The following is a 21951-nucleotide window of genomic DNA, read 5'->3' as shown; positions in this document are numbered from 1 at the left end:
CAACGAAACAGATAGAGAGCTAAAATTTCAGACGCAGCATCCAGGCAGAAATGCCATCGATTTGTGTAAATTTGGGGCAAATTGGGGAATATTGAAAATTTTCGAAAAACGTTGACCCGCGGGTCATCGATTCTTCAAACTAGAGAAAATTTGAAAAGCCCATATTTTGGACAAGGAAGGAGATAGAGAGCTAAAATTTCAGGCGCAGCATCCAGGCAGAAATGCCATCAATGTGTGTGAATTTGGATCAAATCGGGGAATATTGAAAATTTTCTAAAAATGTTGACCCGTGGGTCATCGATTTTTGAAACTGGAGAAAACTTGAAAAGCCCATATCTGTGACAAGGAAGGAGATAGAGAGCTAAAATTTCAGACGCAGCATCCAGGCAGAAATGCCATCGATTTGTGTAAATTTGGGGCAAATTGGGGAATATTGAAAATTTCCTAAAAACCGTGACCTGGGTCATCGATTTTTGAAACTGGAAAAAACTTGAAAAACCCATATCTGTGACAAGGAAGGAGATAGAGAGCTAAAATTTCAGACGCAGCATCCAGGCAGAAATGGCATCAATTTGTGTAAATTTGGGGCAAATTGGGGAATTTCGAAAATTTTCGAAAAACGTTGACCCGCGGGTCATCGATTCTTGAAACTAGGGAAAACTTGAAAAGCCCATATTTTGGACAAGGAAGGAGATAGAGAGCTAAAATTTCAGGCGCAGCATCCAGGCAGAAATGCCATCAATGTGTGTGAATTTGGGGCAAATTGGGGAATATTGAAAATTTGGGAAAGACGTTAACCCGCAGGTCATCGATTTTTGAAACTGGAGAAAACTTGAAAAGCCCATATCTGTGACAAGGAAGGAGATAGAGAGCTAAAATTTCAGACGCAGCATCCAGGCAGAAATGCCATCAATGTGTGTGAATTTGGGGCAAATTGGGGAATATTGAAAATTTGGGAAAGACATTAACCCGCAGGTCATCGATTTTTGAAACTGGAGAAAACTTGAAAAGCCCATATCTGTGACAAGGAAGGAGATAGAGAGCTAAAATTTCAGACGCAGCATCAGGGCAGAAATGCCATCAATGTGTGTGAATTTGGGGCAAATTGGGGAATATTGAAAATTTGGGAAAGACGTTAACCCGCAGGTCATCAATTTTTGAAACTGGAGAAAACTTGAAAAGCCCATATCTGTGACAAGGAAGGAGATAGAGAGCTAAAATTTCAGACGCAGCATCCAGGCAGAAATGCCATCAATGTGTGTAAATTTGGGGCAAATCGGGGAATATTGAAAATTTTCTAAAAATGTTGACCCGTGGGTCATCGATTTTTGAAACTGTAGAAAACTTGAAAAGCCCATATCTGTGACAACGAAGGAGATAGAGAGCTAAAATTTCAGACGCAGCATCCAGGCAGAAATGCCATCGATTTGTGTAAATTTAGAGCAAATTGGGGAATATTGAAAATTTTCTAAAAATGTTGACCCGTGGGTCATCGATTTTTGAAACTGGAGAAAACTTGAAAAGCCCATATCTGTGACAACGAAGGAGATAGAGAGCTAAAATTTCAGACGCAGCATCCAGGCAGAAATGCCATCGATTTGTGTAAATTTGGGGCAAATTGGGGAATATTGAAAATTTCCTAAAAAACGTGACCTGGGTCATCGATTTTTGAAACTGGAAAAAACTTGAAAAACCCATATCTGTGACAAGGAAGGAGATAGACAGCTAAAATTTCAGACGCAGCATCCAGGCAGAAATGGCATCAATTTGTGTAAATTTGGGGCAAATTGGGGAATTTTGAAATTTTTCGAAAAACGTTGACCCGCGGGTCATCGATTGTTGAAAGTAGAGAAAACTTGAAAAGCCCATATCTCGGACAAGGAAGGAGATAGAGAGCTATAGAGAGCTAAAATTTTAGACGCAGCATCCAGGCAGAAATCGCATCAATTCGTGTAAATTTGGGGCAAATTGGGGAATATTGAAAAAAAAATTGAAAAACGTTGACCTGCGGGTCATCGATTGTTGAAAGTAGAGAAAACTTGAAAAGCCCATATCTCGGACAAGGAATGAGATAGAGAGCAAAAATTTCAGATGCAGCATCCAGGCAGAAATGCCATCAATGTGTGTGAATTTGGGGCAAATTTGGGAAAATTGAAAAAAAACGAAAAACATTGACCCGCGGGCAGAGGTGGACAGAGTACACAACTTCACTACGTGAGTAAAAGTACAGATACTCCTTGTCAAATATTACTCCAATACAAGTAAAAGTAGCTTAGTCAAAATATTACTTAAGTAAAGTAATAAAGTATTTGCTTAAAAAATTACTCAAGTAAAAGTATTTTAAAAAGTATCTCAGGAAACACAGGAAATGAAGATAGCTTTATTGTCATTGTACATGTTTATAGCTCAAAAAGTACAAATAAAACAAGAACAAAACAAACAAACAAATATAGGCAAGAAGCCAAGATGCCTCAGAACACAGACTCAACCTCAACAAATGAATATTATTTATAAATTAACAGGATTCATAAGAAAAAAATTATAACAAGTCTGTGCGGTCAACTTTGCCTCTGATTAAATAACAAAGATTATAACATTATCTCAAGTTAAGCTACTCAAACTTAAAGAAGTCCTTATTCAACTTCAACAGAAGTTGATTTTCGAAGTTGTGAGAATCAATTCGTCCTCTTCTTGGGCTGAAGATAAGTCCAGCTGCACTGAACAGCCTTTCGCAGGCAGCAGAAGCTGGCAGGGCTGTGTTCAGCTTGAGTGACAGACTGGATACGGCAGGGAAAGAGGTCAACATGTTCATACTTTCAGATGTATATGTCAGGTAGGCATCCAGTTGTTTTGTTGTTTCTTCTGTGTGTCCATGCCTCATGCTGGAGAAGAAATCATCTTCATCAGAAGTTCTTGATGAGTAGGGCTGCTGCAGACCAGACTCATCGTGGTCAGCGAGGTGTGTTTTGATCTAACAGAGGCCTAAATGAGAAGAATGATAGTTTATATGATTGTCAAAATTCATCAAGCAAAAACATAGCAATAAGAAATTGATCAGTCACAGTTTTTTTCTTGCCTTGCTTGAGGACATCCTCATCACTGGTCCAGGATGTTTTGAATTTGGGCTGAAGAATGGCTGCGGCAACCGGCTCTGGGTTCATTTTCCCAAACCTTTTCTTCAGACCGTCAAGCAGGGCATCAACAAGCGGTTTGCAGAATCTAGCTGACACTCTTGCTCTCTCAAGCTTGGCAATGAGGGTTGTGATGGTAGGCAGCAGCCAACCCATACGAATAGATTCTCCCTGTAGTATGTCGATAGCTTTGGCAACTGGAGCCATGGTGTTGGTGTATTCACCCAAAAAGAAAATATCAGCTGGACTGTACCTAAAACAGATTTAAAAGAAAAAGGAAAAAAGCAAGGAGCATATATTAATCTTACAAATTAATATATAAATTGCAACATATCAGATTACACAGAATGTGATGTAATAAAAAAATAAGTTTCCTTTGGCCAAAATCATCTACAACAATTAGAATGATAAGTGATTAGAATAATAAATGTGGCCATTACTTTTTCTCCAGTCACAGGATGTCAGAGAGGAAAGTATTATGAATTATTGAAAAATTTTCTCCTGGTTCTGCATTATTAAGTTTTGTTGGAATAAAATGGAAAGCAAAACATCCAAACATTTATAACTTACATGGGTACATTGAAGGTAGCACAGACAGCTCTCATGGCCCCCTCTCCTTGGTTTCTGATGATTTTGACGATGCGCTCTACACCCAGATAAAAGGAATTCCATCGTGTTGCGTTGGGCTGTACCAGCTGAAGCTTGCAGTGTTCTTCTATCACCTCGGCAGCAGTAGTGGACCTTGCAGTCTTGTTCCAGAGAGCCTGTGACTTTGAGAAAGCTGACCTTGACAGCCTCTTATATGCCTCTGTCTTATTTGCATTATTTGCATCCACTGTAGACACCAAATTAAGCAAATGGCAAACACACCGATGATGCTGGTACTGAAGGTCATCGTTGACATCTTCTGCCATGATGTCTTCAACACTGATGAAATCCACTTCAACTTCCATTTCATCAGGGCCATCATCTTGAGTTGCTTCCTCCTCAGTTACTTCTTCAGGTACAACATTGTTGTTTTCATCTTCTCCATAGACTCGGAAGGCCTTGACAAAATTCGAACCGTTATCAGTTGTTGTTCGGACGATTTTGTCACGGATTTCATACTCTGAATGTATGTCATTCAGTGCACCTGCTAAGGCATCAAATGTATGGGCACCCTTTAACTGCTTACATGCAAGACCAACAGACTGCCTCTGAAAAGTGACAGGATCCAGCCAGTGTGCTGTGACTCCAATAAAGCTTCTCCTCCTCGCAGTCCAACAATCAGTTGTTGTAGCTATATATGCAGCATTCTGCATTGCCTCTTTCACCTGCTTCTTCATCACTACTGTAGCATTATCAATTTTGCGCCGCACAGTAGACATGACAGAACTGTTTGGCTGTAGATTTTGAACAAAGCTTTGAAATGATGGCTGTTCCACTAGTGCAAAAGGCTGGAGCCCTTGAACTATTAAGTTCAAGATTGCATTGTCAACAGTTTTCTGGGATATTTGTTTTGTTTGCTCAAACTTTTGCTGTTTGAGGTTTGAGGGCGTTGTCCCAGCCTCACTCTTTCTCTTGCAGCCAGCTGCGGTCAGTTCAGTATATTTTTGCATCTGACATCCATGCTTTCTCTACATAAAAAAAAGATAGAAAATATAAACAGAATATACTCAGTTAAATAGGCACTACAAGAACTTATATTGACAGGTAAACAACTTATTGGCTTGCTTTGCTTATATCATGCATCACAGCGCACGCACCTAACCACTACCTTGGACACTTTGATATGAATTATATAAAAAACATGAACAGAAAGTCAACTTAATCAACTGCACTGCAATAGTTGCCATATTTTAAACCGTTTAAAAGTGGCAACTGTGATACTACAAGCTCATATAATTACGTTTAAAATGTTCATTTTAACCAACATTGAGCTAGCTAACTTCAGTAGCTACTTTACATACCGCGACATGCTTTTTCAGGTTTGAAGAAAAGTTTTTGTAGGCCGTGATGTAATTTGTTCACGGTAAGCACAACAAACATTTAAACTGAAACGAATCAGTTTTGGTGACATTAATCTCAAACATGGGTTTCAGATAAGGCCAGGGGTGCTCGGCAGGAGTCTCTCCATGTGCTTCTTCCTCCATTGTCTGGCATGACGTAGTAGAGGTACGGCAATACGACTAAGACAAACCATACGCGAATCAGCAGAAAGAGTTTTTTTTCTCAGAATTTTGAAAAAAAAAAATTTTTAAATAATCATCAGCTGACGTAAGCTCAAAAGTAGCGAGTAACAAGAGCATCAATAAAAATGTATTGGAGTAAAAAGTGCAATATTTGTCCTTCAAATGTAGTGGAGTGAAAGAAAAAGTATCCCCCAAAAATAATACTCAAGTAAAGTACAGATACTCAAAAACTGTACCTAAGTACAGTACTCAAGTAAATTTACTTTGTTACTGTCCACCACTGCCCGCGGGTCATCGATTGTTGAAAGTAGAGAAAACTTGAAAAGCCCATATCTCGGACAAGGAAGGAGATAGAGAGGTAAAATTTCAGACGCAGCATCCAGGCAGAAATGGCATCAATTTGTGTGAATTTGGGGCAAATTGGGGTATATTGAAAAAATTCGAAAAACGTTGACATCTCTTCCTTTTTTGTATAACAAATATGGAGGATTGGGCAGCTTTGGCAGATGCATGAACTCGCTGATTGTTTTATTGTTAAATTTTGCAGTTTCACCATAAATTCATATTACGTAGCTGTGGATTTACTCTTTATTGTTGTGATAAAATGAGTTGAGAATTGTTCTGAGAGAACAAATGGTAAAATTAATGAGTATGTATTATGAAAGAACAAATGACTCAAAAACACTTTAATACAGTATTATACTAATTTGGGGCAAATTGGGGAATATTGAAAAACGTTGACATCCCAATGAGTTTGGGGCAAATTGGGGAATATTGAAAAAAATTGAAAAACGTTGACCCGTGGGTCATCGATTGTTGAAACTAGAGAAAACTTGAAAAGCCCATATCTCGGACAAGGAAGGAGATAGAGAGCTATAGAGAGCTAAAATTTCAGACGCAGCATCCAGGCAGAAATGGCATCAATTTGTGTGAATTTGGGGCAAATTGGGGAATATTGAAAAAATTCGAAAAACGTTGACATCTCTTCCTTTTTTGTATAACAAATATGGAGATTGAGCAGCTTTGGCAGATGCATGAACTCGCCGATTGTTTTATTATTAAATTTTGCAGTTACACCATAAATTCATATTACGTAGCTGTGGATTTACTCTTTATTGTTGTGATAAAATGAGTTGAGAATTGTTCTGAGAGAACAAATGGTAAAATTAATGAATATGTATTATGAAAGAACAAATGACTCAGAAACACTTTTATACAGTATTATACTAATTTGGGGCAAATTGGGGAATATTGAAAAATGTTGACATCCCAGTGAATTTGGGGCCAATTGGGGAATATTGAAAAAAATTGAAAAACGTTGACCCGCGGGTCATAGATTGTTGAAACTAGAGAAAACTTGAAAAGCCCATATCTCGGACAAGGAAGGAGATAGAGAGGTAAAATTTCAGACGCAGCATCCAGGCAGAAATGGCATCAATTTGTGTGAATTTGGGGCAAATTGGGGAATATTGAAAAAATTCGAAAAACGTCATTGGTTGTTGAAACTAGAGGAAACTTGAAAAGCCCATATCTGTGACAAGGAAGGAGTAAAATTTCAGACACAGGATCCAGGCTGTAATGGCATCAATTTGTGTGAATTTGTCGCATTTGAGAGAGCGCATTTCTCTCTGTTGAATTCATATATTTTTAAATCTATAGTGAGTGTTGTGACTGTGTTGATGCTTTTCAACGGGTCAACGTTTTTCAATTTTTTTCAATATTCCCCAATTTGCCCCAAATTCACTGGGATGTCAACCTCTTTCAATATTCCCCAATTTGCCCCAAATTAGTATAATACTGTATTAAAGTGTTTTTGAGTCATTTGTTCTTTCATAATATATATTCATTAATTTTACCATTTGTTCTCCCAGAACAATTCTCAACTCATTTTACGGGAGACTCTCCCTTTTTTGTATAACAAATATGGAGGATTGAGCAGCTTTGGCAGATGCATGAGCTGATGATTGTTTTATTGTTAAATTTTGCAGTTACACCATAAATTCATATTACGTAGCTGTGGATTTACTCTTTATTGTTGTGATAAAATGAGTTGAGAATTGTTCTGAGAGAACAAATGGTAAAATTAATGAATATGTATTATGAAAGAACAAATGACTCAAAAACACTTTAATACAGTATTATACTTAAGGAAATGTTAGAGTCAAGGTTAACCCAATAGTTCATTTCACACTAAGCCAACGGTAGACTCTGCCAGACTACTACTATCAACAGATAAACAAGTCCCTGCAGTGTGTGTGATACACTGTGATAATCACCTTTCATACTGTAAACATTCTGTCACGCTGGAATACAGCTCCAGCCTAAATAACTTGTCCTGTTGAGTACAGTAACTTCCACCAGCAAGCCATAACGCCACCGCATTAATCATCCATGATAGATGAGCGATAGAGGACGTATCACATGGAAATGCTGATGTTGATGCATGGATGGAAGTTTTACAGAAAATACACTGAAAAATACTTAATTTCCCATCAATGGAGGCACGAGGAGACAGTGCCCCCATGTGGTCATGTTGGGAATAGACTTTGATGTTGCTGCAGGGCAACAGTGCTTTCGAGGTTAAAGGATTGTATTTCTCCCTTTCAGGCAGAGCTCATTCCTCGGCCTTGTATCCCTCCAGCTACCTCCACCTATCAAACGGTTGTATTTCGTGTTATTTAGGCCAGGTTAGAGCGGTGTTTGGGTCTGGGTCTGTCATTCCCAGAGAAGGATTTATTCCATCCTGAGAGGCTCGATTCTGGGCAGAAAAACAGATTATTCTCTCATATGTCCTGCCAGAATCCTCCACCTCTGCTGCCTTGCACAACCAGTCCAGTATCAAACACCACTTTCAAACTAAATAAGAACTAAACAAACATAAATTCAGCCTATTCATCATTTATTGCAATTGCTTCTATGTTTGATTTGAGATCTATTAGAACTAGATAGTCTTTATAAACTAAGAATTATTTCCTCCTAAATACCATTCACACAAATAAATTCACTTCGAGTTTCTACATTTGTTTGCCACATGAATTCCAAAACTTTTCCATTGCGTATTAGAGCAACGTTTTGAACTACCGTGACATTGTAAACAAAGCTTGTTATACGAGTGCATCGTGCAAAATGAAGATTCTCAAACTTGTAAAATGAACATACTACCATCACGTCCCCAGCTTGAACTGAACTTGAACTCACCAATTAAATTCATGTTGACTGGCAGCTCTAGTCTAGCAAAAATTAACAAAGTCTGAAATCACACAAATAGAAGGAATCACAAGATGTTACTGAGTGCTTCCTATGATACCAGAGTGGATCTCCAGGAAATAAAAACATAGACATACAGTAGATGTCCCTTCTCTGCATCTAGTTTGATTTAAGATTCCAGTCATTATCCAACATTTCCGTGAGCTTTCCAAATCCTGAAGGACACATACGTACATTATAAAACCAAATTCCTGCCTGAAGAGTGTTTAGTTTTGATGCTTTGTATTACAAACGGAGAACAAAGCATTTACATTTACTCAATTGAGAGACACTTTCATGCAAAGTGATACCCATTTGAAAACAATGCAAACAACAATACAGTCAGGAGTAAACAACAAGAGTAAGTGCCAGGCAGCTACGGACGTTCTTATCGGGACGGTCAAGTCGTGAGATGAGTTGGTTATCAATCGTGACACCCAACTTCCAGGCAGACTTTGTGGGATTAACTTGCGGGGAGTGGAGCTGAATCCTGATTTGTGGTTGTATGGAGGGATTGGCTGAAATGACAGGGAGCTCACTCTTCTTTCAATTGAGCTTTAGGTGCTGTTCATGCATCCAGACGGGGAATATTTGTGAGGAATGCTGCAGAGACTGTACAGTCGCAGTTGCATTTTGTCGGCATACGAACAGTAAGAGAAACCAAGTGAGTGACACTTCCTCCTTTTACGCCACTCTAAAAGATCTCAATGAGAGGTAGAAGTCAAACCAACAGAGAGACGATCCTGGGAGGCCAAGCTCAGAGAATGTGGAGAGGAGGCTTTGATGGTTGACTTTGATAAAGCAGCCCATAGGTCAAGCAGCAAGAAAATTGACAATCTCAGTGTTTCCACTACAGACAAGAGGGCAGTTTCAGTGGAGTGACCTTGAAGTCGCTGGCCTGACTGGTTGGGATCAGGCAGGTAGTTTGAGATTTGAATAAAGGCTGCACGCTAGAATTTTGGACAGAAATAGATGAGCGAGACCGGCCTGTAGTTGAGATGGTTGGAGTGTAGGTGTTTGTGCTTGCTTGAATGCGAGCGAGGGATTGATCCGTGCCAGTGCAGGGAAACGTGTGGGCGTAAAGGCCTGCAGCAGGTTGGAAGGTACGAGGTCCAGAGGACAGGACTCCAGTAGAATTTTGGAAGCGAGAGGGGAGAAAGACATGAAGGAGGTCTTGTTAGCTGGGGGGGCTTGAACTGAGTTGGTCTGGCTCAGAAACTGTTCATTGATGTCGGATACCTTATCAGTGAAGAACGAGGCCAAGATGTCTGCAAATATTCATTTATGTCCCTTGGAACCCATTTATTTTAAGGTTTTTATGCTGAACATGTCATGCTTTGATACAAAAATATTCAAAATACTGTACACTGGTTCTCATCAATGTGCAAAATGTAAAGTATATATATATATTTACAAATCCAGTTGCCAGGAAGAAAATCAACGATAAAAGAGAAAACGGACAAACATGAACTCAAACATTGAACTGAACATTATAGATTGTTATCTTGATTCATAAGTTTTGATCAAAATACTTAAAATCTTCCCGCGTAAACCTCCAAATAACATGAAATGCAAACAAAACCTTTTACAGAATGAGAATGTGTTCAAAGGGATGCAACAACGCCAACATGAACAATTCTGATCCTCACACCCGATTACCTAATTCAGGGTGATGATCAAGAGTTGGTGGCTCCCAAAACTTGATTGACCTACCGAACCCGACTCGGCTGATCGGGTGTGGGTAGAGCGGTGAGAAATGGAAAATGTGGTGCTCGGGATCACAATTGAGAACCACTTTAGTAAAACATTAAACACTGATGTGAAAGTCCCCTTATACACCTTAAATTAAGATGCGACAGAGGGAAGACAAGACAGAGTGACGTTTCAACTTGTGTCTCAGCTGTAGTGTTTGCATTTCTAGCTGGCAAGTTCCTGCTGGGATCTGATCCCATGCTGCGTCTCACCACATTCTGATCACAACCACTTCTGCAATCATTTACAACTGATACTAAAGTGTGTTTTTGCTCATTTTTACTGTACAATACCCAGACATGACTCAAAGTCTGTAACAAATACAGTGTCTTCCACTGAAAACTGTAAAAGAAGTTAGTTATGACTGTGTGTGTGTTCAAAGTGAATGACTGAGGTTTAACTACCTGGAATGTTTTTGCTTCATGCTCACGGCTTCATAAAACAATAAAACAATAAAATGTGTTTCCCGTTTCCACAAGTGCACAAACATACATACATACATACATATACATACATAAATACATACATACATACATACTTACGCACATACCTATGGCTCTAAGATCTTGAGCTGGCCATCCCACAGTACCATTACAACCAAGACCCAAGAATCTGAATCCAGTTATTTCCAGTTCACAGCCAGTCCAGCAGCAACAAATATATTTGTAAATCGCTCTACAAATCGACCCCACAGATGCCTTTTGTGATTTTATTTGTAGAAGCTTCATCTTGTTTCCTGAAATAAGAAGACAAAAAGAAGTAGGACTTATAAGAAGACCTTTTCTATTAAGGTTCAAGTTTGTTTATCACTTACCGAGTCTTTTGAGGAATTTGTTGACACCGCTCGGCTCTGGCTCAGGGTTGGAATCCAAATACTCAGCCACTCTGACTTCAAAGAGACCTGAAACACATTAGAAAGGTTCAGCCATCAGGACAGGATGTGCAGGTCAAAACCTAGATGCCCTTCATGTGCAACACTACTTACACATTATACACATTATATTGCTTTGTTCTTACACTGATGTCTAAAACACAACAGCAGTAAAGGAGAAAATATTCTCTTTTAAAGTGTATTGTTAGCGACGCTGTAGTAGAAACAAAGTCAGTTACCGCGGAGCCCCGACTTGCGAAGCTCCTTGTCCTGAATGAAGCCAGCAAACATTTGGGTTTCCATGAAGAGCTGCAAGAACTGACGAACTCCACGGGAAGGGTGAGATTTACGGAAGCTGTCCCGCTGTATCTCTCGGCTTCCATTGGACGACTCGGTCATGTGTTGAGGATAGTGGCCTACCATCTCCACAAAGAACCGCACAAAGGCCTCAGACAGCAGGGAGCTGAGATCAGCCTGGTGGTCTGAATGGGACAGAGGAGGGTGGAGAGAGGAAGACAACGATGAGAGAAAGGTCCATTAGTACATCTTATTTTATAATAAGCCACACAACAAAATGTGATGGCCATAAGAACAAACATAAGAACATTATATACATATCATAGTAGTTCAAGAGTATCAAATAATTACATCTAAAATAATCTTTGAATAATAGTAAATAAATGAAAGGACAAGCAAAGAAGTCAGATGTTGATAATAAACAATAATCTACACAGGCCAAGACTTCACAGGGTTGTTTAGGGGTTCCTGAGTTGAAACAGCTGACAGATTCAAGCATCATGTCACAAGTCTAAACAGACGTCTGCAGTTTTCTTGACTATAATCTCAAGACATTAACAATGGCTCTACAGCTTCAGTGTGAGCCAGTCAGTCTTAGACACTGTGTACAAACCTCTATGTGTTAACTTTTCCTCTGACATCATGAACTCCAAACTAAGGATTAAGCTTGTCAAAATAGTGCTCATGGCCAGCAGGAAACACGGCTGACTGTCAGTGAGCTCATGCCTTGAGGGTTCTGGTCTCTCAGTTAGCTACATTTTAGAGTCTAAAAACCTGACCAAGTAGATCTAGATATTGACCCGATCTGTGTTGTACTAACCTCCAGACTGCTCTCCATCCTCTCGTCTCAGCATGTCTTCCCTTTCCTCCAGGATCTGCTGCAGCGCTGCCTGAAGTTTACTCGGCAGGATGCAATCTTCATCACCGAGCTGCAGCACAAAGCCAGAAAGACAAGTTCCAAGTCAGATCATGCATTTGTCAACATTATGGTGCTGAACTGAAATATTAAACCTGTTGCCTGACAAAAGGTAGAACTATCCTTTAGCCAATCTGCACAGAGGACATCACAGCATCGGGAGGTTACTTATTTATAGAAATAATTAAAAGTAATGTAAACAGACACGTTGGATGTGAATACGTGTTCATTTTATCCTGAATTTAAAAAGGCAGCGGCCAAATGAGATGTCAGTCAATCAGAGTGTAAGCTAAATAAAACTGACGCAAGAACATGCAGACCCAACCAAACACAGTCCATCAGAACTGGAACAGATGGAATACTGTAGAATGACAGCTCAGGCTCTGAATTAGTTGCACAACAGTCTTCATGTTTGTGCTATGACATCAGCAGCTGGATTCCTGCTCCAGGCTTATATCCTGAATAGTTTCATCTGTGCAGTGGCAACTTTGTCACTTTCAAAACACTGCCATGCAAACAACAGACAAGTGCAGGCAAAGCCAGCCCTGAGTCCCACTAGAACCACACCTATCATCCCATTATACTATGCTATGTGAACACACCTGAACAGCGAACTTGTCAGCACACAGATCCACTATGAGCACCTGAAAGAGAGAGAAATTCACACAGTGCACAAGGTCAGTGTTTTGTTACGAGAATTATGAAACAGTGAAGTGGTTGCTTTAGCTTCTTAAGCACTGCTACTAGAACAGGGAGATACTGGATGTGCTACAAAACGAAGTGTCACCCTTGTGTGTTATCTCATTTGTTTGCTAGCAGATCAACTCAGAATGTATGAATTGATTTTGATCCAGGGATTTTTAAAATTTGTCAAAAATGTAAGTAAAACAGTAGGTGTTAAAAGGTGCAGTTCAGTCCAGATCCTTATCAAGATCTGGACACAACTTGATGTCCTTCAACAAATAGGCCAGAAACATGGCATGCAGGGTGCCAGCACTCCGATGAGGAATGGGGTGGGAGAGCAGCTGATGTCCAGCATGCTGGCCGGCAGTACGGGAACAAAGGTGTGCTGCCAGGTGAACGGGTACAACAGCGCCAGCACTGCATGACTGCACTGAGACAACACACTGGAGAGACAAACAACAGCAGAAAAGAACTGTTAGAATAGACGTATGATGTTGGGGAAAAAGAAACAAACTCCACATTAATTTGGTGCCCAGCTTTGACACACTACAACTAAGAAAAAAGCAGATCAGCGAGAATCCGATCTACCTCTTACATATGTCAATGATGTATCAGACTGATTAAATACTTTAATCTCGCTCACCAGCATAACTGGGTTTTAAAGGTTTCATTGTCAAATGTATAATAATCTTTGCAGCAGCTTAGAAGTAAGTGAACTAACACCTCAAAACAGACAGAGAGAGATGATATTGTAAGACATCAGTGATTCAATGATACATCATTGTCAAGGTATTGTTGAGCCCTAATGCCGCCTGTCAACTGTGTGGTAATAGTGATATTAGAGGTCCAGTGTATGAAATGGGCGTCAGACTATATGAGGGAACACTTCTGCTGCTATGATGAGAGAAGCCATCTGGAGGTTACAATAGGAGATAAATACAGACTTTGAAGTTTAAATTGTCATAGAAAAACACTTTCTGAGGTATATCGGAATGCAAGAAGATATAAACTTCATGTAGAACAGAAGAAGCTTTTCATATTGTTCTGTGGTTCCATGCAGATCCAATAGACTGCAGGTCTACTCCGGACCTGGTAAGTCAATGGTATCAAATATCACAGAAAACGCTCTAACTAACAAAAAGAAAACTATGCCAGTGCCCTAGTTTGGACTTTGTTTTAGCATGGTCTAATGATTTATCACACAGGTTAAATAATGTCTGCTGTTAGTTCTTCCAGGGAGCTCATCAGCATAAGCAGGCTTTGAGGTTTTCATGTTGAATATAAGTCCACAGGGACTTTGCTGCCGCTAAGTAATTAGTGAACTGTCATGACAAGACCAAGTTTGCAGAGATGACACATTGCTAAGCTCTATAATGCAATCAAACTGATGATCACTACAATCATTAAGGAGAAAACTGTAAATTCATCCATCCCAAATGTTTTTGAAATGCCAACACTGACATACTTATAGATGTAGCTGATCCCCTACAGCTGTGAGCAGTACCTGAGTTTGTCTGCAATGAAGATAACCCTCCTCTCAAGCAGCAGAGAGGCAAACACCTGCAGGAGTCTCCCGACACTGAGACACTGCAGCAGACTGTCAAAGTCCACATGCTCTAGTCTGGAGTCCACCGGCCGACACAGGGTCAGTTCCTGGTAAGGCAACAAGAGACATGGGAGTCATTCAAGGACTATTAATAACATTTAAACAAGCCTCCTTTGTTACCAGGAAAAGAAGCTCCAGGAGTTACAATTTTCAGTTGTGACACAGCAGATTCTAATGTGATCACAGCCGACCTCTGCAGTACAAATAACCAAGTCCCCAAGTGACACTTCGAAAATGATTCAAAAATTCAATCTGAACAGTTACCCAAATGCTGAATCCAATCAAAGCAGTGACATCACTTTTGTAGCATTTTCTTTGATTTACGAGGGAACGAGACGGTTCATTATTTGCCTAATACTCAGTGCGTAGAGTTACTAACAGACTAATTCTCCGGTAAATACACGCAAGCCCAATTCTTAGGCAAACTATTAATTTACCTGAATTGTTGTCCATGTCGTTACAACACATAAAAGCAGGGCTATGTGGGATTTGCTTTGTCCCAACATGAACCTAAATTTGAAATGGCAACCCCTATTGTTTACAGAGATAACCTCCCATTCTGAGTCATGAAGTAAAGAGCGGTTAGGAGGAACAAGACTACTAATTAACATTTCCTCTTTGGTTGGAGCCTTACCTCATTCCCAGAGCCAGGAAGGAAGCTCTTGATGGTGACTGTGCGCCCAGGAGCTGGGAATGGGGCCTCCATGACGCTACGCATGAAGGAGTAGACCAGCGCTGGGGAAATCTCCCTCCGCCTCTCTACCTCCTCCAAGATCTGGAAAGACGCAGACAAATGACTGTACGCAATCAACAACCAGGACTGATTATCATCTCAACAACAGACCTGCAGGACACATGTACAGAAGCAACATGCAGCTTCCCAGGCAACATTCACACTTTTTTTTTGTCTTTTGGCCAGATGGAAAATGGGTGGGACACAACAACACGCATACAAATACTTCAGTGGAGCTTCATTCCACTGTGAAACACTCAAGACAGCAGTTTTTAGGACACAGAGACTGAATTTCAACAACCGGCAGTCTATCTTGTTTCACTAATACTCCCTGAAAATCCAGTAAGGGCAGAAACAAGAGAGCAGGTGTGTTTTCTGGCTCCTTTACCTTTGCAAACAGGTCGAAACAGCCCAGTTAACTGACGACACAGTGCACCTCAGGAAGCCTCTTGCCCTTTCCACTGGGCTGTAAGACAAGTTAGACAGTGTTACAAGGCAGAGATCACGTATGACAAAGACAAAAAAAATCCATAATCAACATTAACCTAAAGTTATTGTGCCAGTCATGACGCATAAAGTGCTTATTTGTTATTTTTGTATACTTGCTTTACCCTTTTAGCATGAGGCTAATGTCACATTTATATTGTGAGGTACAGATGTGGCACATACAGGATGTGTGTTGTGAATAGTAGACATGAATGGATGGTAGATGAAATCAGAAACACACTCATACATCTGTTCTGTGTCTGATTATCTGCAGTATTTTCACACCTGGCAGAGTTTCCGAGCAATTCTGACTCATGCATCAATAAAATGCAACTCTCCTCTTACTCCGTCTACATTTAAAAGACAAAGCAGTGATCCCTGTCACATGCCCAACAAGTGCTCTAATTCCTCTCCACCTTAAGATATAAGTCCTTTAAAAAACACTTAACACTGTAAAGAAATAGCTTGTACAACAATTTCAGTCGCACTTGGATCCATTGTGACACTTTGTTTACCTCTGTCTCGGACACTAAACCCTTATTTGTACATGTGGGTTGTTTGTTTCAGGCCCGAACTGAGTTAACATGTGTGTCAATGACAATGAAGTTGAATCAAATCTAATTCACTGGTGTAGCCTTACTGACACCTACTGGAAGTTTGCAGATATTGCTGCATAGTAATGACTAGTGATCAAAACACATCACACACAATATTAAACCCAAATAACACAAAAAAGAATATAAAGGAACCCTCTTATTAACATCCTTTCAATGGAAATACGTTTGTCTACCCTAAACATGACATCTACGCCACATTGAGGTCACAGACATTCCTTCTGTCACCCTTTGTCCTTTTGTCACCATCGAGAGAATTATCATTTTGGGTTGATTTAATCAGTGTTACATATTGGCAACGTACACAAATCTATTCCCATGTCTGAAGACACACTAAGCAGTGTATTGGATACACAGCAACATGACTTCATCCAGGGTCATGGGTGGCTTCATCACTTTTTTTTAAACAATGTAAAACGGCACCTTGTCCTCCCATCTCGTCTTTAATTCATTTATAAATTTGCTCTTGGCCACACCCAGAATCGGCCTCAGCTCACACATCACCTATAATGCAAGTAAGTGTTCAATCATGCAACAATGCTTGCTGAGTGGATAAGCCAGATACGATCGGCTCGATTCAGCCCTGAAAATCCAGATGGCCCAACCAGTGACTTGGAGGAGGAGGAGGAGGAACAGGAGCTTCAGATCCCATGATGATAACACACATCTCACACACTCTTCACTGCAAAAGGTTTTTTAGGAGGAATAACGTCACTAAATTAATTTTTCAATCAATTATTCACTTTAGCCAATTCACTGCGCATCCCCCCCGAGTTCATTTAAATCCATCATCAAGAAATGGAAGGAGTGTGGCCATCCTCACAAACTGAGTGACTGGGCAAGAGGGAGACTGGTGAGGGAGACCACCGAGACACCTACGACCACTCTGAAGGAGTTAAAACCTTCACTGGCTGAGATTGGAGAGACTATGCATACAACTGTTGCCCGAGTTCTTCACTAGTCAAAGTTGTATGGGAGAGTGGCAAAGAGAAAGCCACTGTTGAAAAATCTCGAACTGGAGATCGCCCAAAGGCATGTGGGAGACTCCAAGGTCAATTTGGAGGAAGGTTATTTGATCTGATGAGACAAAAATGTAGCTTTTGGGTCATCAGATTATTCGCCCTTTTGCAAGGAGGAATGGAAAGAAATTGCAGTATCCAGACGTGCAAGCCTGAAAGAGACCTCTCCACACAGATTCAGTGCTGTGATTGCAGCCAAATGTGCATGTACTAATTGGCTTTTACCTGTATTCTGCTCAATGAAAATGAAGTTGAATCAAATCTAATTCACTGGTGTAGGCTAACTGACACCTACTGGAAGTTTGCAGATATTGCTGCATAGTAAGGACTAGTGATCAAAACACATCACACACAATATTAAACCCAAATAACACAAAAGAAGAATATAAAGGAACCCTCTCATTAACATCCTTTGAATGGAAATACGTTTGATTACCCTAAACATGACATCTGCAACACATTGAGGTCACAGACATTCATTTTGTCACCCTTTGTCCTTTTGTCACCATCGAGAGAATTATCATTTTGGGTTGATTTAATCAGTGTTACATATTGGCAACATACACAAATCTATTCCCATGTCTGAAGAAACACTAAGCAGTGTATTGGATACACAGCAACATGACTTCATCCAGGGTCATGGGTGTCTTCATCACTTTTTTCTAAACACTGTAAAACTGCACCTTGTCCTCCCATCTCGTCTTTACTTCATGTATAAATTTGCTCTTGGCCACACCCAGAATCAGCCTCAGCTCACACATCACCTATAATGCAAGTAAGTGTTAAAACTTGCAACAATGCTTGCTGAGTGGATAAGCCAAAATTATGAATTAATCACTGGCATTATGAAGATCCTTGAAACATGGCTATACATCAGGGATCATTGTTAGCTCATCCTCTTCTTTCAGGACATTACTGTTGATTAAGGCTCTTCTAAACATTTTCAAACTGCACCTAGTCACCCCATCTCAATTCCATTGAGTGCAGTTAATGTGTCTCAAGTGATTGTAGTATAACGACACCTGTGTCTGGGAGGTCCAGTCACTGGTTCAGAAGTATTCCTGCTAGAATTACACAATGAAGACAAAAGAACACTCCAAGCAACTCAGAGAAAAGATCATTAGAAAATATAAGTCAGGGGCGGCTACAAAACTCTTTCCAACTCACTGCACATCCCCTGGAGTTAATTTAAATCCATCATCAAGAAATTGAGTGACTGGGCAAGAGGGAGACTGGTGAGGGGAGTTCACCAAGACACCTACGATAACTCTGAAGGAGTTAAAACCTTCAGTGGCTGAGATTGGAGGGACTGTGCATACAACTGTTGCCCGAGTTCTTCACTAGTCAAAGCTGTATGGGAGAGTGGCAAAGAGAAAGCCACTGTTGAAAAATCACGAACTGGAGTTCGCCCAAAGGCATGTGGGAGACTCCAAGGTCAATTTGGAGGAAGGTTATTTGTACTGATGAGACAAAAATGTAGCGTTTGGGTCATCAGATTATTCACTCTGTTTGGCCAACACGTAAACACTGCACATCTCCACAAACACACCATCCCCACATTGAAGCATGGTAGTGGCAGCATCATGGTGTGGGATGCTTCTCGGCAGCAAGTGCAGTCAGCGCCGACAGGTTTGAATGCATGTGTGCCGTGAGGAAGGGTGTGTTTCCTGTGTGTGTGACTGCGAGAACAAAAGGGAACCGCGTGTGCGTCCAGTTTGGGCTCCATTGCAAATACGAAGTACATAAACTCTGAAATTTGAAGCTGAAAATTGTAGAAGAAGTACAACTACTAAAAACTTGTACATAAAGTAGTGGTCAAAATTGATGGTTGAATGTTCCTTCTGGCAATATAATCGGTTAAAAACCTGTTGCAGTGTTGTTTTGTTGTGTGCTGCGGGAGCATTGCTGTTACGGTGTTGAAAAATAGCTAAAACTTAACTGTTGCTATATTTTGTGCTGTATTGCTATATTCACCCAGTGTGTTGAGACAGATGTGTACGCAGCTCTGTCCTGTGCCCTACTGAAGAATAGGAGAGGCATATACCACCGAGTGGGCGTGCCTAGACCTCACACACTCGGGCCTGCTTAACAGGAAGAAAGGAGAGAGGCTGACTTCCCTCCTCCCCATCTGAGACTCTCTGGAGTCAGGTCTGACCACTTATGCTATTTGGCTTACACCACATTTTCTGTACATAAACTGAGAGCTGCAATACAGTATTGGCATATATGGTTGCATTGTTTGATTTAAATGTATTACCAGATGCTGAATTCAGAATAAGTGCTTAAGAGGTGACGTAGGACTTATAACATAACTTGTGCTTGAGACCAAATTGCAATTATTGCCATTCTAAAACTACGCAATTGAGCCTATCCAGGTATAAAAACATCAAAAGACAATATTTAAATTGTTGATACGCACAGCAGAAATGGACGGAATACCGGTAACCCTCTTGGGAATTAAATATCCCCTGAGCAAAAAAGACTGGGAGAAGCGAACTAAAGGCTTATGCAGTCCTTGGCCAGCTGGAGGCACATTTGACGTCAATGCATGCGAAGAGATGCAACTAAAAAATAAATAAAAGACTAAAAACCGTTGGACAAAGGCAAGAAAAGACAACAGAAAAGACAGAAAGAGGAAGAGATAATTAAACTGTTCAAAGATGAAGGCACAAATTACAGGAACAGGTTGAGAGAAATCCGAGAGAATTTAAGAGCTAAAAAGGTGCGAGCGGATAGGAAACAGACAAAGAAACAGCTAGTGTCAACAGACACTGCAGGAATATATCCAAATCTGGCAGGGGTCATTCAAATTTCAGGAGACATTGAATTTGATCCTTCCAGTATAAAGATTCGACTCCAAAAGTTTACAGCAGAGAAAGGAACAAGGAAGTTGTAAAGGACAAACCAAAAGTCTTAGATTGTTTTGCAGAGAGAAACCAGGCTCTGAAAGAGAAAGAGGCAGAGGCATATTGGTTGAAGTTTGACCAACTAGGTGAAGAAAACCTGGAACATACTAAGTATCAAGAGATAGAAGTAGAGGCAGAACAGGAAAAAAGGCCGAAGAGATGTTAAGGGAGAAGAGAGGGCACACGATATGAGAGAGCAGGGCAAAGTATGTGAAGCTCGAGCAAATTACACTGAAGGACCTCGGGAGGTAGAACAGAGAGATATTGTGTCAGGAAGTCTTACATTTGCTGCAGGAAGCCAACAGGGGGCCAAAAGCAAGGAGAAAGATTATGACCTTAGATACAGACCTGCAATAAGGCCTCCAGACAGATATGACACTAGGCAATATCCAATATTGATAAAGGGGGCACAGGGACAGTATATCCCATGGCAAACACACGACCTTGAGGGGCTGATTGCTCGACTTCCTAACGTCCATGAGGGGGCCAGCAAATGGATAAAAGCATTCAAGGAAGAGACAGTGGGCAAAATATTGGCTCTTGGCGACATTAAGGCACTGTGGGCCCGAACCATGGGGGTGCCAACGATGGAAAATGTCTTGCGCATGAGTGGCGCACACTGGATGGTTGATCCACTAGCCGATGGAACTGAATTCAATCCATATCGAGCTGGCTTATGGGGGGCTCTGAGGAAAGAATATCCGGTCAAGATTGACCCCAAGGCACTGAAGGGTGAGCTTCTTACTGATACAGAGAATCCAGCTGCCTACATCAGTCGTCAACTGAAAAGATGGAGGCAGGAAACTGAGGAGGAAGCTGAGAGAAGCCCTCTACTAAGCACACTGGTCAGAACATCAGTGATAGAGGCCATGCCAAGCCCAGTAAAAAGCAGATAGGAGGACGTTGTGGGACTGACATCAAAGTCGCACAGAGAATTCTGTGACCATGTGGTACATGCCATAGAAAAATACAGAAAGGACGAGGAGAGAATGAGGGCGCAGGAGAAAGACATTCAAAGGAAAGTTGCTCAGCTACAACTTAGTGAACTGACTAACAAATATAAGAAAAAGTTTCAAGCCCCAGTTCTGAACAATCAGTCAGGTGAAGAGACACCTGTCACTCAAACATCTGCTCCATCTCCTGTCCAACCCCTCCCATCATCAATGTCTATTCCCAATAGCAACGAATACAACAACAGGCTCCAAAGATGAGGAGACCACCTGCATCGCACCACAGAGGAGGCAAGGGGGACCTCCAAGTCTCTGCTGGGGATGCGGGCAGCCCGGACACAATCGCCAAAGTTGCCCATCAAACCCGTGGCCAGCTCCCAATTGGACCGAACGGGGTTCTGGTGATCAGCCACCCCAACGAAGACTTACGGAAGACAAACTGTTCTAAAATTCACGGAAATTTGTTAGGGAGAGATGGATTATGTTAATTAAAAGTAAAGAGCTGGTGTTCACCACAATGACAATTCTGGAATCAATCTTCAAATGAGCGTAACATAAAAAAGAACAAA

At 40.8% G+C, this 21951-nt stretch overlaps 1 pseudogene; it reads right to left on the bottom strand.

The window, feature by feature from the left end:
- Nucleotides 1–9802: 9802 nt before the first annotated feature.
- On the bottom strand, nt 9803–21741 carry LOC142993581 (DENN domain-containing protein 2C-like; annotated as a pseudogene).
- Nucleotides 21742–21951: the final 210 nt, after the last annotated feature.

This window comes from Genypterus blacodes, unplaced genomic scaffold, assembly GCF_046128005.1.
Source record: "Genypterus blacodes isolate CSIRO-AG114 ecotype Tasmania unplaced genomic scaffold, CSIRO-AGI_Gbla_v1 ptg000028l_1, whole genome shotgun sequence".
In the NCBI taxonomy this organism is placed as follows: Eukaryota; Metazoa; Chordata; class Actinopteri; order Ophidiiformes; family Ophidiidae; genus Genypterus; species Genypterus blacodes.
The sequence above is the reverse complement of the archived record's forward strand: the minus strand, read 5'-3'. Positions and strand labels throughout refer to the sequence as shown.